Genomic DNA, 18,043 nt, shown 5'->3' on the forward strand with positions numbered 1-18,043 from the left:
GTAACGAGCGTTCTAGGTGGAACATAATTTGATAATACGACGGGAAAAATAATAAACAAGTCTTTTTGCGAAAGAACATAAAAAATACCTGCAAATTTTGCAAATATTCATTAAATAATCAAAATAACTACGGGCTGACTAATGATGCTTCGACTTAATTTTTTTCTGCACAGCATAAAGTTGACTCACAGCGATTTTTTTACTTGGTTTCTCCCGTCGAGGTCGCATCCTGGCAACGGGTATTCAACATTCTTGCCATTGATCCTCCTCGTTCGACCCTCTACTATCATCTCTTCTTTGCATATAGAAGAGAGGTTTATTACTATATTAATTACTTGTATCACATCATTGCCCGTTGCAAAAAATAAGTATTATTATTTCCTTAGCATGTGCGATAACATATGTAAATTAGAAATAATTCTATGGCAAAATTAGGGATTGCGTTGCACTCATAACACAGGCCCACAAAAAAAAAGTACCCTGTGCTGGCGATCTGACTAGGCTAGTCTTATGTATCTTGGCCCGCTGAATTCGAATCTGACGTCAGAATTGCTCCATCACGTCACAGTTTTTTTTAAATCTCAAAAGAGAAAGACGAAAATTTCGTAAAAATCGACATTCTAGAGTAATAAGACTGCGCTTCTTGAGGAAAAAGTTACCGAAATCATATTTCCATGTATTTTCTGGCATTATAAATTCAAATCCGATTTGTCACACCAATCATATCATCGATTCTATTAACATTTGTCATGAAAAAGTAGCAATCTTCCGTATTCCATATTTGATTTTAGTTCATTCATAAATCTTATATTGGAAAGAATTAATCTTATATTCTCCAAGTCCAAATTTTGAGAAAAATTTTTTCGAAACTTACAGCTTCTAGCTGTTGAGTTCGTATAAGATGCAGAAATTTCTTTATATAGGTCACAAACCTCTTTTCATGTCTTTAAAGCGCTAGAGGTACATGAAAAAAAAGATTGTGCTATCTGGAGGTAAAAACCTATCTTAATATCTTCGCATCTTGATAAATAGAATCTGTTTGCAGTAAATTTTAGATGTTACAACCTGAAAAAAATAAAAAAAATAAAAAATGAGCACAAAAAAAAATTGAGCACAACGTTTATATTCTAGGTCGGATTTGGATTTATAATGTCTGAAAATACATTAAAATATGATTTTGGTAATTTTTTCTTTAAGAAGCGCAGTCTTATTACCCTAGAATGTCGATTTTTACGAAATTTTCGTCTATTTTTGAGATTTAAGAAAAACTGTGACGTGATGGAGCAATTCTGACGTCAGATTCGAATTCAGCGGGCCAAAATACATAAGACTAGCCTAGTCAGATCGCCAGCACAGGGTACTTTTTTTTTGTGGGCCTGTGTAATTAATTTCCTTATCTTGTTCTTAGATTAGCAAATAAGAATTATGGATGAAAAAACTGAACCAACAATAAGATGTATAACACTTTAATAAATCGTCCGATTTATGAAAAATTGTATTATTTTTTTATAGAATTTGCTATGTTTATGATGCAATCTATCTCGAACAATTGAGATTTAACCGATGCGAGCTCAATAGACGGTATAATTTCAACTATTTAACGAGTTCTGCATTACTATCGTTTCCTTTCCGTATTTGCAGAGCAACAAGTGCCTTTTTTTCTTATAAGATTGCTGGTGGAGGCCGATCGTTATCTACAAGATTAATCAACCGTCTAGCGTGGCAGAAGGGCTCAGTGAGCGGTAACCCTAGAACGTAACGAGGCGAAACTTCATTAGCCTTAAAGGCTCGGCGGAAGGTTGGCATTCGCGGATGTCTACTTCAAACTCCATAGCCGAATGCAATAATAGCATCGAACCCAACTGTCCCGACAGAATCAATATTAGAAGCAAAAAGAAATAATAACAACCCAATTCTGAAAATTATCGTTCTGCGAAAAGCGCCTAATTAGATTGTAATTATATCCGAGATTTACATTTCAGCATTACGTTGCGCATGAGTATGTAAATATACTAGCATTATCGTTAACTCTATCAATATTTGTATTAGTACACGGGTTTTATATATTAATTAAATCGAGGATGTGCACGTGCCAGTCAATCAGGTAAATACATACATTGGCGCTCGCGTTCGATCGTTATGCATAATTGTCAATATAATCGTTACAATAATTTATGGTCGTCCTATGAGACAGTCGTATAGGGGAGGACATCAAGAAACACATACACACACACATATACAGGGTGTCCCAGACCACCTGTACAGCCTTTTAAAATGAAAATAAATGGCTTTTATCAAAAATCGCGAACAATTTTTAAGTAAATCGGGTACGCTCTATCAAATGGTGATATTTTCAACTTTTGATTCCGACCGGAAATACGCCATCCAGATCGGAAGTTGAATTTTTTTAGGGGAACATAGTACTTTTTATTACAGATTCGAATTGTACGTGAAACAAGAAGAAACTTTTGTATCAAACGTTTTTTCTGAAAGTGTCTCTGTCAATCTTAAAATTGACCTTGAAAGTAATTGTGATAAAATAATGAACTTCAAATGTTAAGGTTGACAGAGACACTTTTAGAAAAAACGTTTGGTACAAAAGTTTCTTATTTTTTCACGTACAATTCGAATCTGTAATAAAAAGTACCATGTTCCCCTAAAAAATTTTAACTTCCGATCCGGATGGCGTATTTCCGATCAGAATCAAAAGTTGAAAATATCACCATTTGATAGAGCGTACCTGATTTATAATATTTCAAAATTGTTCGCAATTTTTGATAAAAGCTATTTATTTTAATTTTAAAAGGGATACAGTGGTCTAGGACACCCTATATATATGTATATATATATATATATATATGTTTCTTGATTTCCACCCCTATGCGAACGCATCCACCTTGTTATATATGGATACACACGCGATCCAGTTCCACGCACGCAAATTATTGCGCACTCCACTTTGAGGACGAGGTCCATGATATCTGTAGGTTGCGAATACATTATCTCTGTGCGAGAAATTTCATCAAAATACCGTGCAAGCGAATAGAACTCGCTCACCTCTGACGTGAACCTTTAATAAACTCGACTTCGGATAATTCTCGCTTTCGTCGGGCATTTCGAAAAATAGTTCCGACGGTGACGAACTTGCCAGAAGTCCCTGCGAGAAGTCCTAGTATCGCGCGATATTAGTTTTATGCGAATAAAGTTTCTCGCACAGCCTTCGCAAAAGCCGTTGCAATCGAGCTTTGCGGAAATTTAGATACGCATATCGCGTACGTGAAAGATGTTAAAATGACATCTAACATGCTCGTGAAATATATTCGTTCGATCCGAAGCGTTCGATTTGATACGCATACGGAATATATCCGCATCAAATCCCTATCAAAGATTCCACCATTAAAATTAACGTCAGTGAAGATTGTGTTATAGCGTTGGAAAATTTTTGGCTTCCCATTCCTTGTGGAACATCATTAATCACGGTAATTAATGTCTCTTTGTGGTTAGTTAAATAAAGGGTCATTAATTACCATCATTTATTATCTATTATCTATTATCGTAGTTGTAATCACAGTAGTACTATAATCATAGTTATAACATGAATTAAAGTTGACATTCTCTATCGCATGCTACTTTTGCTCTCGTCTGCTTTAATATGTTTTTATCTTATAATAGTCTAATTTGCATTATGCACAAAAGTAATTTTTCGAAACAAAATGCACACTTAGTGCTTTTTGGAGCAGTGAAATTCAATAGCGTTTTAAAAATAATTTTCATTAGCGGTACAAAGAGAGAGAGAGAGAGGGAGAGAGAAATTGTGACGCGAGCAAAAGAACCCAAACAATTACATTAATGTGCGAAACATATTTCCACTTTGTGCTAAAAAGCATAACCCGGTTTTCAATACGGTCGAAACTCGTGTATATAGGAAATCGATTAGAATTTTATTTGATTTTTTTTCGTAATAAATGGAACGCGCATTTAATGCTTTTCAAGAAGGAGAAATTTCAAGTTTTAATTGGTGCAATTTCTCTCTATTTATTTACATCCCGTGACAATTGTAATCTTAGGTTTTATATACCGCGTGTTTTTCATCTATGATACCGTGACATCTGCGGACAAAACGTGACTGTAATATTTGTCTATGCAATAATATACTTGGTGTGTGTTTGCTTCGTATACGCCAACCGTACCGAAGTCCGGTTAATTAATTATCCACGGCGCAGCGTGTGCTCCTTGCAAAAGAGAGAGACATAGAGAGAAAGAAGGAAAGAAAGAGAGAGAGAGAGAGACAAATTGATAAAGTCGCGGCAACGTGGATCCGCGCGCGCGCGCGTGAAAGAGTTACATTAGCCGACACACGAGCAAATTGCAACTGTTGGAGCACACGTATGCACACAGTGTATATCGGTGCGGCGATATACATGGCGTGTTGTGTAAATCGAGAATCACGAGAACAATGTTCCACGCACATAGATCACGCGTGTCCTGTGCGTGTGTGTGGGTGCGTATAGCCCAGTATCAGACAACGGAACACAATTCAGCGCGCGAATCGTAGAGGAACATCAGCTGACGCGCTACAGCTGCATGCGGACTTTACGACGCTGCATATTAGTATACATTGTATGTACATGAGTTGCTCAGATATCAAGTGGCGAATCTGAAAAACAGAGGTTTGAGGAATGAAGACTTTTATTCGCTTCATCATTAGTATCACTGAACTCTAATACATACTGGAACGAGCCATCAGGAGTGAGGGGCGGCCAAACTTGGAGAAAGGGACAATCGTATCGTATAGGTATCTCGATCCTTGTTGCGATTTCCTGATTGGTTAATTGCTTCGGTAAAACCCTTCTCTAAAAACATTGTTCAAAAAATGTTTCGAGATAGGCCGGTATTCATAGTCCGATCTTATATTTAAGATTGTCTTAAGTCTGGTCCGAGGTTGACTTAAGACCTCATTCAACCAATCAAATGGCTGCGTAGCATTTCAAGCTCGAACTTAAGACGATCTCAAATATAAGATCGGACTATGAATACCGGCCATAGTCTTCTAGAAAAAAATCTATAAATAATTCAACAATAGTTTCCTATGATTGTATTCTTGTAACTAATTACATTAAGAATTGCATTAAGAATTACATTAAGATTACTATGTCACATGGCATTAACAACATTGAAATTAATTGAGGCAAATGTTCTTAGTAAAGGGTAGTACATGTTAGAACGAGACAAGTGTACCTATACATTATTTGTGTCCTTTTCTCCAATCTTGACCGCCCCCCACCATGCTTAAACAAAGGGATGGCTCGTTCCAGTATGTTTGGGGTTCAGTGATTAGTATACATATAAACAATTGAACTATGCAGATCTGATTGTGATCTTGAAAGCAGACGATTTCAATGTAATTACGTAGTGTAATGGTTGATAATAGATTGCAATGTCTACACCTCAAATCTGTTAATCGAAATCGAGTTTGGTTTGATTGGCTCCACTTGGCATCTGAACCACTCATAATAATATACTCACATGACAATACATATGTATATACTCTTTTTTTCTTCTCTCTCTCTCTCTCTCTCTTTCTCTTTGCTGTAAAATAACTCATGCTAGTATAATCTGTCTTCATTTTTCACGGTATCTTTCTTCAAGATTTTTATTTTCGGCATTACATTAGCTTTTCAAGTCGGATATTTTATCATATGTCAAATATATATCAGTTTCCTGCGTAATGGATTGCTGTGCGAGTGAGAAAATTGTTCGCACTGACCCATTATCACTTGGCAGCATGAAAAACCGTTTCTCTTAATGGCAAGGTAAACATCCGACTTTACTAGCATCGTGAGAGATTGCGAGTGTGCAAACTGGGAATTCAACGTGCGTGCGCGAGTGAGTTTAGTACGCGTCGCTAAAACGGAATGTCAGCAGATAAGCGAGCATATGGCCATGGTACAAGTTTGCATCCACACACATGGCTCCACTTGCGATATATTATATACGAGTTGTCGAGAATTGAACATACGAAAGAGACGAACTTGGCGAGACGAGCATACGTGTTCTCATCGTAACTCGCAAAATAATGTTCGTTAACTTTTCAAGCTAACTTCGCGGCTCAGCTATTATCCCGTAAATCCCGTTAATTGCAACAAAGTACATCCGAGACTTGGAAAAGAATCTACGGAAACAGTGATTAAACTACTTTACAAATTCTGCTACACAAAAGGATTGGCGGATAGATATCCCATATTGTCCCGACATTGCAATTGCATACATATTCCTTGGGTAACTTTTATGTTGACAAGCAAATTTTGAAGAGCAAATTGCGCAAAACATCACATATATTCTAGAAAGTAGTCAAGAGAGAAAGAGAGAAGGAAAAAGAAAGGGAAAGAGAGAGACATCTCATTTTTGATCTTGCAATTTAACACTTGTCCCGAGCAATGAGACTTGCACGTGCTCTCGCGCACACATACGTGCACTCACACATATCCCCATACGTCTTGACTGATCGCGAATACATACCAGCCGTAGCGGCAAGTTTACGGACGGATGTACGTACGGATGTACGGACGGACGTCGGATCGATCCGTGGCCCTGGAAAAGGTGAGGGGCACGGGGATGGAAAGCACCGAGAGGTGGATGGCGACGTGGAGAGGGTGGTAGTTCTCCTCGCGATGGGGTGGGAAGGAAAGCCGTCGTGCCACGACGGGGAGAGGGATATGGTGGTCCTGGCAACTGCTGTGCGCCGTCGCGACGTCGCTCGACGTCGAGGCCAGTCGAGACTCTCCACCCGGTGGGGGTTGGTTTCTCTTCTTCTCCCTTATTGACTCTCTCTCTCTCTCTCTCTATTCTTCCTCTTCCTACGTCCTGTCCCTCTTTCTCTCTCTTTCGTCGACTCTCTCGTGCTCTTCCTCCCCTCGCTATTCCTGCCGTCTTTGTTCATCCACACTACTGGATCATCCCTCTCGCTTCGATCAGCTCATTCCCTCCCTTTCAGCCTCCTCTCTTCCCTCCCTTCGTCATTCCGCCACCCTTTCTCACCCTGCCTCTCCCACTCTAGTCCAGTCTCACTCTCTCGCTGCGTAGCTCTGCAAAAACAAGCATACGGCTATCCCCAGTAGCACCCCGGTACACAAACCCGACAGAGCGTCACGTCGGGCGCTCCGCGTGCCTAGGGGTAACGTGGACCCTACGTCTGTCTCGTCTCGATCACACGCGATGAGCGCCACGCGTCACGTGCTACTTGCGCGTGACACTTGGCACGTCACGACGTAATCATCGATGACGACCTCGACCCTATAACATCCTCGCGCCGGTAAAAAACCATTGTCCTGGTCATGGACAAATTTTGCACTTTCCTTCGCGACGAATCTCTCATCAAGACAGCCAGTCAAATCGTGCCAAGATCTCGGGATTACACACGCGGAAAACTATTATTCAACGTAGCATAGATTGTGATTTATCCGACAGTACTATCCGGACGTTCCAGGCGCGATCTCTTCGACCATCGATAGATCTCGAGACATTGAGAGGTGATCCAGGAGTGTTCTCGGCGTTCAGTCGTGAGTCGTTGGAAAATTGGTGAGGAGTAACGTAACAAGAAAATTGCGCGTGTATGAAGTTGATGATAATCCCACGAAAATGAGCGTGTCGGGATCAAATGTCGAAAATCGGTAGCGTGCAATATTCTCTCATTGCAAATTCGCGGATTTCGCTCTCGAGGATTTTACCGCAGAAGATACGGCAGCATGAAGACGAGGACTCATCGAAAAGTTTGATGCTTATACGCGAGCTGAAACTTGTCCCATACTCGTCGTTTTCGGTGACGGTCGCCTTAGGATAACGAGATTGAAGCGTTTTATGATTGAGACTGCTTCGTAGTAAATCTCTTTTTCTCTCTTCCTCTTTCTCACTCTCTATCTCTCTTCTCCCCAAGTTTCCTGGACTTCTTCGCAAGAGATTATATGGAACTCGAGGAATCATTAGAGCGTTATCATCACTGGTTGATGTCGGCCAAACTTCGTCCGGCCGTCGATAATTCGTAGGAATCGTCCAATCATAGTTTGATATCTCGTCGTTGGTCGCGCCTTTAATAATTGCGTCATGTGTAATGATTGATCGTTCCCAGCTTCCGAGAAAAAGAGAGAGAGAGAGAGAAAGAATGATTTCTTTAATATAGTATGCACGAATCACGTTGGCAATCAGAAATGAACGTTCATTTGATCGTCACTCTTTTATCGAGCTGATCATTGTATGACAAATTAGGCTCATCTCGAAAAGAACTCAATGTGTATTGTTTATGATGCGACAGGAATTTCTGCTGGATGTGACAGTCAAGGTGCTGAACTGATTTTAAAGAGTTAATTCGCATTTTCACAGACCCTCGACCTTTCACGAACGTGTGAACATTTAGAGTAGTCCTTATCATCTGTTCGCGAGAGTGAATCGGTGCAGAGCGTGTTACGAACAATACAGATTATTTCGGCCATGAGGATTGGATGCTGCGAACGGCTGGTAGGATTTACACGCCACATTCGAAACACTGGAGGAAGATTCTGACCGCTCGCACTAGTGGTAAGTCGATATATGCTGCATTTAATATTAAACGTACAAATCCTTAATTTTTCACCCTAATTGACATGTTGTTAATCACGAATTTATCGCAAGATGTTTCTGGTAAATATAATTATATAATATATGTATTGAATATATTAAATAAAATGCAATCTTGAATAACAAGATTGTTATTTGTGTTTTCTGCAAGAGCAAAAAATATAAGATACAATTGTAAAATATGGAATTGTCATGGACTATATTTCTGATCTTCTCTCATTTAATCATATATTCTTCTTTGTAGTCGATCAAACATTAGCCATGAAATAATTGTCGTTCGATTAATTATAACTCGTATTTAACGTCCCTCATTGTTTGAAATAACCATTTATTCACGAAACAGTTATATACACTTGGACGACAATTTCCATGAATTCCTTTTGTACCTTTTTATGTTGTTTAACTGATGGGAATTCGCGTTTCTAATGAGAAAGAAAATTTAACGATTGCTTTTGGAACGGTTTTATCTACTAAAAGCTTACAAAAACGTTTGAATTATAAATGTTCGCTGATCTAAGAAACATTAATTAAATTAAACTATTGAAGAAGAGAGTATTAAACATCAATTGGCTCAAATTAAATTAATTTCACATGCGAGAATTATTTAATTCTTCTTTGCCATCTTCAATAAACAGAATCTTACATCTTAGATCTTTCATCTTGTTCATCTTTAATAATTATTAGAATTTTGATTATATGGGAATACAGTCGCACGTAAAAGATAAACTGTAAAGTTAATGTAACAATAAATTTCTAAAGAAGCCAAAGAGATGTAGTTTAGACCGTCATTAATATGTAATTTCTGAGTATCGAGCCTCGCAGCGCACGTACTCGCGGTTAAACCGATTCGCGATCGAACAAAGTTCATAACGCACGTTCTCGTAATTCCGTCTGCGATTCAATGCACCTGACATTTTAACAACGATCGTAATGGCACGCCATACGCAAGTTTCCAGATCGTTATACACAGTTAACTGCGTTTCAGATTAATTGATGAGCACAATTGAGTCTGATGGCGATCTCGCCCAAGTAACTGGTCGAATCACGTTTAAATGTAATTATATGCTTATAAAATAGCGTCTCCGCGGATTTGGATTTATTTTCTATAAATGAATCTCAAATCCGAGCTTCCAATCCCGAGGATCCAATTAGTAAGTATGGCTTTCGAATCGTCCCGATGTAAAACGTAATAACATAATATATGAAACAAAATTCCGATTTTCACTTTGCACTCTCATTTTGCTTTATTTTCACCTACTTTTCTCCCGAAAGAGACTCCTATGTGTACTTCTTTATTCCTTACGAAAATTACTTGGAGGTAATTTCGAAAATTGCCCCGACTATTATACGATCTTGCAAATCGAATTATCTTTTCCCTGTGTACCTCTGAGAAAAATACGCGGGCAAGTTTTTGCTACTTTTCAAATGAGCGTCAGCACACTCAATCTTGTTTACTGGCGTTGCGTTTTATCGCGTACCTATAACGTCTCCAATATCGGCAAGAGTCGCTTTTCCGACTGTCTCCCGTTTTCTGCTCTATTTCCACGTGTAAAATTTTTTGTCCACGCGATACATAATAGACAGTTTAAATTAATATTGAATTTATTAAACGGATATTCTCTTTCCATAATTTAATTTTTTCAAGAAATATTAACTCTGCTTATCTATGAGAAAAGGTGAGATTTTTTATGCAAAAGAATAAAATATTGTATATGTGATATTTAATGATACATAATAACTTTCTTGAAAACCAGCTGAAGAGAGTTGAAGAAGGAGCGGGACAATTGATTGTGAGATAATCTCGTGGAATTCTCTGGTAGATCACAATGCTTGAATTTAGTGGCATCATTTTCGTAATAGCACGCACATCAACGTACATGTTCCTAATGATTTGACTTCTCACATAATAGTCATGGCAGCGATCTGCCATATCAACTTGCTAGAACGTGCCTGGATATATGCACTATATTCCGTTACGTTTCCTCTCACTTTCTCTCTCATATAATGTGTCATTTATTTTCTCATATAATTTTTCTCTCATATAATGTGTCATTTATTTTCTTATATCTAGATTCTTTGAGGCGAAACATTAATTTGGAACAAGGATATTTTTGTGCAATTAAAATAAAAATATTAAAAAAAAAATCGGAAACATGCGAAAAGGAAATTTTGTGCTTGAAGTATTATGCACGCATAAAACAATTCCAAAGTATAATTCATTCTTCGCTTATTTTCACCACGCTGAACAACGAAAAAAGAATGCGACTTTATATCTTGACGTAATCTCTACGAGATTATAAATGGAATTGTAGAGCTTTTGCGATTGCCGATTTAAAAATTTTAATGAGCGTGTAAACCAGCGTCTGACTCTCGACGAAGTTTAATTGTACCTTTCACAATATCCTCACGATACTTTACTATATATTTGCTAAAGATTATAATGCACATAAAGTATGAGAAAAGTACTTGCAACACAAATTAAATTCTTCCAGTCCGTCAATTACAGAAGCGCGCTTATATTTTTATATATGTCATGTTATTTAAATATGTTATAATTACACAGGCCCACAAAAAAAAAAGTACCCTGTGCTGGCGATCTGACTAGGCTAGTCTTATGTATTTTGGCCCGCTGAATTCGAATCTGACGTCAGAATTGCTCCATCATGTCACAGTTTTTTTTAAATCTCAAAAATAGACGAAAATTTCGTAAAAATCGACATTCTAAGGTAATAAGACTGCGCTTCTTAAAGAAAAAGTTACCAAAATCATATTTTAATGTATTTTCAGACATTATAAATCCAAATCCGACCTAGAATATAAACGTTGTGCTCAATTTTTTTTGTGCTCATTTTTTATTTTTTTTACTTTTTCAGGTTGTAACACCTAAAATTTACTGCAAACAGATTCTATTTATCAAGATGCGAAGATATTAAGATAAGTTTTTACCTCCAGATAGCACAATCTTTTTTTTCATGTACCTCTAGCGTTTTAAAGACATGAAAAGAGGTTTGTGATCTATATAAAGAAATTTCTGCATCTTATACGAACTCAACAGCTAGAAGCTGTAAGTTTCGAAAAAATTTTTCTCAAAATTTGGACTTGGAGAATATAAGATTAATTCTTTCCAATATAAGATTTATGAATGAACTAAAATCAAATATGGAATACGGAAGATTGCTACTTTTTCATGACAAATGTTAATGGAATCGATGGTATGATTGGTGTGACAAATCGGATTTGGATTTATAATGCCAGAAAATACATGGAAATATGATTTCGGTAACTTTTCCCTCAAGAAGCGCAGTCTTACTACCCTAGAATGTCGATTTTTACGAAATTTTCGTCTTTCTCTTTTGAGATTTAAAAAAAACTGTGACGTGATGGAGCAATTCTGACGTCAGATTCGAATTCAGCGGGCCAAAATACATAAGACTAGCCTAGTCAGATCGCCAGCACAGGGTACTTTTTTTTTTGTGGGCCTGTGTTATTAATTATAACTTTAGAATTAAAGAGCGAAGCGTGGCGCAGTAGATAGCGCACTAGTCTGCAAAGCCAAAGGTCTCGGGTTCGATTCCCGGTAGACCCGAAAAATTGTATACGCTCGCTCCTCTCTCGGAAAAAGGCAAGTGACAAATTCTTGCCAAGAACATCTCTCTGAGATAGCCGTTCGGAATCGGCATTAAACTGTACGTCCCATATACATATATATATATGTGATAATTTGGTGCGCAACACAGGTATATGAAAGAGAGAGATCAAAAGACAGAACCCTTCCTTTGGAAAAAAGGTTTAGCTTAAGACTGACAATCTAGTAAAAAAGCAAGTCTCGAAACTACTGTGAATACTAGGGAGGCCCGGATCCGACTTGGACTGTAGCGCCATTGGATGGATGGAACTTTAGAATTATCATAAGAGATATTATAAATGTGAAAAATAAACATGAAAGGTATGAAAATTAGTAACTATATTATATTAAATCATTAATCGTCACCCTGCGCTTTGCGACTTTGTTTGCAGCCTTGAATTTGCATTAGTTCTCGCAACTTTATTATGCAATCGTAAATATACTCTGCGACGCAGCTACTTCCTATTATAGTCATAAATAAATGCAGCACGTGCACGCGAGAAAAGAAAGAAGGAGAGAGAGAGAAAAAGAGAGGAAGAAAGAGAGAGAGAGAGAGAAGGCGGTAGAAAAAGAGAGGAGAAAAGGAGTAAGAGAGTAGGATTTCTCTTACTATTATACACCGTGCGGATACACCGTGCGGAATAAAAATATCGCTATTAAAGTGGCGCCATTCTTGACGTCGTCGTCGTAGATTTCAAGCCAACGCGGGATATGCACTCTCGTCGCACGCGCTTTGCATATCAAGACTTGTGTATCAAGTTGTCCTTTGTGCATCACGTGACCGACACAGGCGGGCTGCAGGTTCATCTATCTCTCCTCCTGCTTCTCCTTTGCATACATACACCGCATGTGTGTCCGATCATTCTGCCGGTGTCCCATCATCTCGTGTCGCACGATTTTACGAGTTGATGCTTGTCCGGTAATCGTGTGATTACACACTTGCATTTCCCGAATACCATGTGTATATACGTATGTCATGCATCCTCGAAGCAATATTTTCGTAACATGCGAGATCGCCGGCAAAATCACTCTCTCGTGCATACTTCAAACGATTGAGACATTTCTTGTTTCTCAAATAATCTATACGGTTTTATTCTTATATATTTATACAAAATATACATATATATCTTATAAAAAAAATATACAGATGTATATTTATACAAAATATACAAATTTATATAAAATATAAATTTGCAACGGGCAAAAAAAATTTCTTTTTTTTAGAAACAACTATATTTTTTTCTTTATACTAATTGTTTCCTCTCATCATTTTGTGTATAAAAAGTATTGAGGTAAAATAATCGAAAAATGAATGTTTTATGAATTTTATAATTTATATCAAATTAAAGTGTATAAAATATCTCATAAACTAAAAAAAAAATATCTCATAAAATTCAATTTTCGACCATTCTACCCTTATAACTTTTTACGCCGAATATTGAAGAATCGATTTATAAAAAAAAGATGGTTTTATTTTTTTTAAAATTGATTTCTTTCCTTCATCTGATTTTGAAAAATCTTAAAAATTTAAGATTATCAATTTTTTCTCTCTCAAAACTTTATAAATTTTACTTGAAATATTTTCTCTACGACATCAAGTTTCGGGAAAGACACTTTGTAATATCACATTAAATATCCCACTGTATATAATATTAAACAGACATATTAAATGTATCAATGTATTTATATCACAGCGTATTTTTGCGTTGAAAATTTAATAATTAATTACTGTACCATTACTTTAATAATTATATTATTACCTTTTTGATTTATATAGGAATAAATATCTTGAAATTATTTATAAAATAAGCCTCAATCAATCTAACGCGGAAAAAATGTGATGGAATGTATTGGATAATACGTAGTATAGTATATTAACTCTTTTGTTATACATACAGGGTGTTTCATTTTAATCCGACCAGTCGAATATCTCGAAAACCAAGCCCGGGAGAGAAAAATATTTCAGACAAAAGTTGTTTGGTTTCGAGGGGGCCATAAGATGGTGACAATGATTTGACCTTGAACAGTCATTTGAAGGTCACATAAAGGTCACCTTAAATTTCTTAAATGGAATACCCTATATATTTTTGCACATTCTTGTAGCTGACATCGAGAGCTTTCCAAAACACTATAATTAAGTACCTTTTCGTTAAGTACTTTTTGAGTTATGAGGCTTGAAATAATTTCTTAATTCTACATAAACCGTAAAATATCTAGTAAAATATTCATTTTTCGATTATCTTACCTTAATACTTTTACGTACAAAATAATGAGAGGAATCAATTGGTGTAAAGAAAACACATAGTTGTTTTGAAGAAAAAATATGTAATTTGCAATTAACAATTCCATATTTTTTCTTAAAAACAACTGTGTTTTTTTTACACCAATTGATTCCTCTCATTATTTTGTACATAAAAGTATTAAGGTAAGATAATCGAAAAGTGAATATTTTACAAGATATTTTACGGTTTATGTAAAATTAAGAAATTATTTCAACCCTCATAACTCAAAAAGTACTTAACGAAAAGGTACTTAATGATAGTGTTTTGGAAAGCTCTCGAGATAAGCTACAAGAGTGTGCAAAAATATATAGGGTATTCCATTTAAAAAAATTGAAGTGACCTTCACGTGACCTTGAAATGACTCTTCAAGGTCAAACCAATGATACCATCTTATGGCCCCCTCGAAACCAAACAACTTTTGTCTGAAATATTTTTCTCTCCCGGGCTTGGTTTTCGAGATATTCGACTGGTCGGATTAAAATGAAACACCCTGTATATAATAGAAAATAAATATATTCTAATTATATGATTTGAAGAATATTCTGTGGGTTCCGATCTTTTCAAGAGATACCTCTATATATTTGCATTACCGTGGTTCTTAATAATCTATTTAGATAACAATTTATCTAAATAAACAGAGTTTCATCAATCTTTTATACAGTATTTAATAACATAAACAAAAAATATGTATAATTTCAAATTAGTATATGTATGTGTGCAACAAAATTAAATAATTAATTACTTTGTTTAGTCTTGTGATAGACTCAAAAAAATAATCTTGCAACTATTTTCTAGATACAACTAGATAGTAACAATTTTCTAGATACGAAAAATTAACTGAAGCAGATAAGTGATTAACAAGTACTGCGATGTGTATATGTTTTGCATTCAATTTAAATAACAAAGACATATAGATCAGATATTTATATCAGAATTGTTAGAGAAATTTAGTAAGAAAGTGTTTGTATGACGCTCATCTATGTTAAGTTTATCTAATCTAATTTGTTATAAAGTTTGATTATGGTACACAAGATATACACAAGAAGAACATCTCTCACAAAGATTCTATAGCTAAAATATGTATTGAAACTCTCCCTCATTTTTATCCAATGCAGTGATTAATATTTAGCAATGGGACTTAAATCTGCTAGAAAGTATTACCAGAATTTGCTGCTATAAATTCTACATGTTACAAACAATGTCACAGTGGCAGATACAAAAAATAGCGATTACATTTTTGTCGTGACGCCTAAAACCTACCTGCATCAGCGAAATACTTTTTTGAGTGCACGCAATTATTGCTTACAAAGAGTGCCACCGACATAAAATTCGGACGGTACGAATTCCACAAGCCCACCCTGAGAAAGACTTAACAAAAAAGTTGTTTGGCAGGAGAAAAGCTCACGTGCCGGGTTAAACATTTCATTCATACTTCATTAAGTCACTCGTCGCCGACGCTAAGCACTCTTCTCTGTCGCGAACTGTATACACGTCGCGTACAGTGCATTATACACTATGCACAGCTCCCCGAATACAATCACGCGCGAAGAGGAGAGGATTAACGCCGAACTAGTGCGGGAAGGGTAAAACCCTCCTCTTTATTCTAAAGCCTCCTCTCTTATTCGCAAACCCTGTATTCATTTATCTTCGGTGGCCTCATTATTTATGTGAACTTGATTGCCCGATTATTGAAAGTGATGTTCACACAAGCGCGGACGTATGTGATGGTAAAACGAAATCGCATTAATTCGACTTAATTTCAGGTTAAAGACAGGTTGGCGTAAGAAGGAGGAGATGACCAGTTTAATTAGGAGACACGCGGGCTTCGTAATTAAGTAGTTCTTAATTAAGTGTCGGCTCGTCGACACAACTGACGTTATCAGTTTGACTTTATCCTCATTCTGCATGGATTAAATGAAATCGCGATCCGCAACGTGACTCGAAAAGGGATCGATCTTTCTCTCTCTCTCTCCCTTTCTCTATTTATCTGTCTTTCTCTAAAATACGCGGTATTAAACCGGCATCATCGCGTTGAACTTTCCAGTTAACCGTTGACGCCCGTAGAGAAGTCGCGGTCGCTCGCTTGCACATATACGGGGGATTACTGCACAAATGTCATTCGCGCAAATTGCGTTTCTCAAGCAAACGAATACTTTAGCGGGTGAGAGCGGTGCCCTTGCTGCGCGCGCCCGATATCAGATGAATCCCGTGTTAGGAACCGCTTTCGGTCCTACAAATTCCGCTCCCACGCCGAGCTCATGTAACACGATGTGAGCTTGCATAAGCTCGATGTCTACCTCTCGTATTCCGCCTATCTCTTCTCCATTAAGATTGATATCTATAAATTCAATTGAAAAGCTTCAGCTACCTCGCAGAATGAGACTGTCTTTGTCAAGTTGGGCGCACTTAACTTAATGATGATGCTTAATAATGTTATTACGAGAGACTGCAAATTAATAGATATTAATCTGATACTTTAATTTGAATATTCCATTCTAAGAAGTGTTTTAATCCGGACAGAGTTTCGGTGTAGATTGCTCTGCGGAATTAAGCTTCTTCTCAAATATACATGCGAGATATCCCGAAATTTGCGATTTAAAATACTGTAGCAGGAAAGTTCTTGAAAAATTAAGCAATGCAGGGTTTTGAGACAAGAATTTAAAACTCTCTCTTTGCTTAATCGTCTGCTCGTGAATTGTTCATACATTAGGTTCCACGTACGATTCACAAGCTGTCTCTGCGTATCTTGCGAATGATCAGCTTTTAATTTCTTACATCTTATCAGAAACCACTGCTTGGAATAAAAAATTGCAAATATATTTTTATTCCTTCATTTTTCGAGAATTTTTTCATTATAGTATTTTGAGTACAGTATGAATTTCAGGGCATATTTTTTGCACATGATACGTAAGCAAGTACGAAGCATATGGAGAAATATTACAAAGAAATATTGTTATTTTAAGGGGATCCCTCATCGAACGGCGAACTTTTACACGATTACAGCGCCCTCATCTAATCCTCATTCCGTATCTCTCTTTATCACGTTATTTATAAAGAAGATGCCCTGCTTCCTCCGCTCTACTTTACCGATGTTTCGGGTACATGCGGACTGAAATTTTCGGAAGAATGCCATTTATTAATTAGGCAATTAAATTCAGTTTTTATAGTTCGACAATGTTCTACGGTGCAGTACACAATCATGAAAGCTACTGTTTTATGCATAAAAGCTATAAAACTTTTATAAGAAGCTAATATTTGTACAAGTTGACGCCATGTTGATTTAAGAAGTCGATAAATAAAAATGTAATTTTATACTTATTTTCTTTCTCAATATAAAATCTCATACTGTACAGAGTTTTCACGTGTCCGTTTGCGTGTATACTTCAATTCTGGAGAAGGATTTTTAATTCTATACAGGCAATAAAAAATGGCACACTTCCAAAAATTACGGTGTTTTTGTCGGTAAAAAAGTATGCTTGAGGGATCCCCTTAATTCCTTAAAAATTTGTTATCTTAAAATTGTTGG

At 36.6% G+C, this 18,043-nt stretch overlaps 1 protein-coding gene across 6 annotated transcripts in view; it reads left to right on the forward strand.

The window, feature by feature from the left end:
* Positions 1 to 7,128: 7,128 nt before the first annotated feature.
* Nlg-5 (neuroligin 5) overlaps positions 7,129 to 18,043 on the forward strand; it is a 254,643-nt gene continuing 243,728 nt past the window's right edge. Inside the window, exons 1-3 of one of the 6 annotated variants that reach the window (XM_083101774.1) lie at positions 7,129 to 7,312; positions 7,487 to 7,529; positions 8,309 to 8,571. The gene's annotated coding sequence lies outside the window, so the exon portion shown is untranslated. Of the gene's footprint in view, positions 8,572 to 18,043 lie in introns of all 6 variants that reach the window. The other 5 variants (XM_083101771.1, XM_083101772.1, XM_083101773.1 and 2 more) reach the window with 5 other exon arrangements.

The sequence above is a fragment of the Camponotus vicinus genome, unplaced genomic scaffold (genome assembly GCF_025532165.1).
Source record: "Camponotus vicinus isolate PSW18456_S1 unplaced genomic scaffold, iyCamVici1.0 SCAF_6, whole genome shotgun sequence".
NCBI classification, from domain to species: Eukaryota; Metazoa; Arthropoda; class Insecta; order Hymenoptera; family Formicidae; genus Camponotus; species Camponotus vicinus.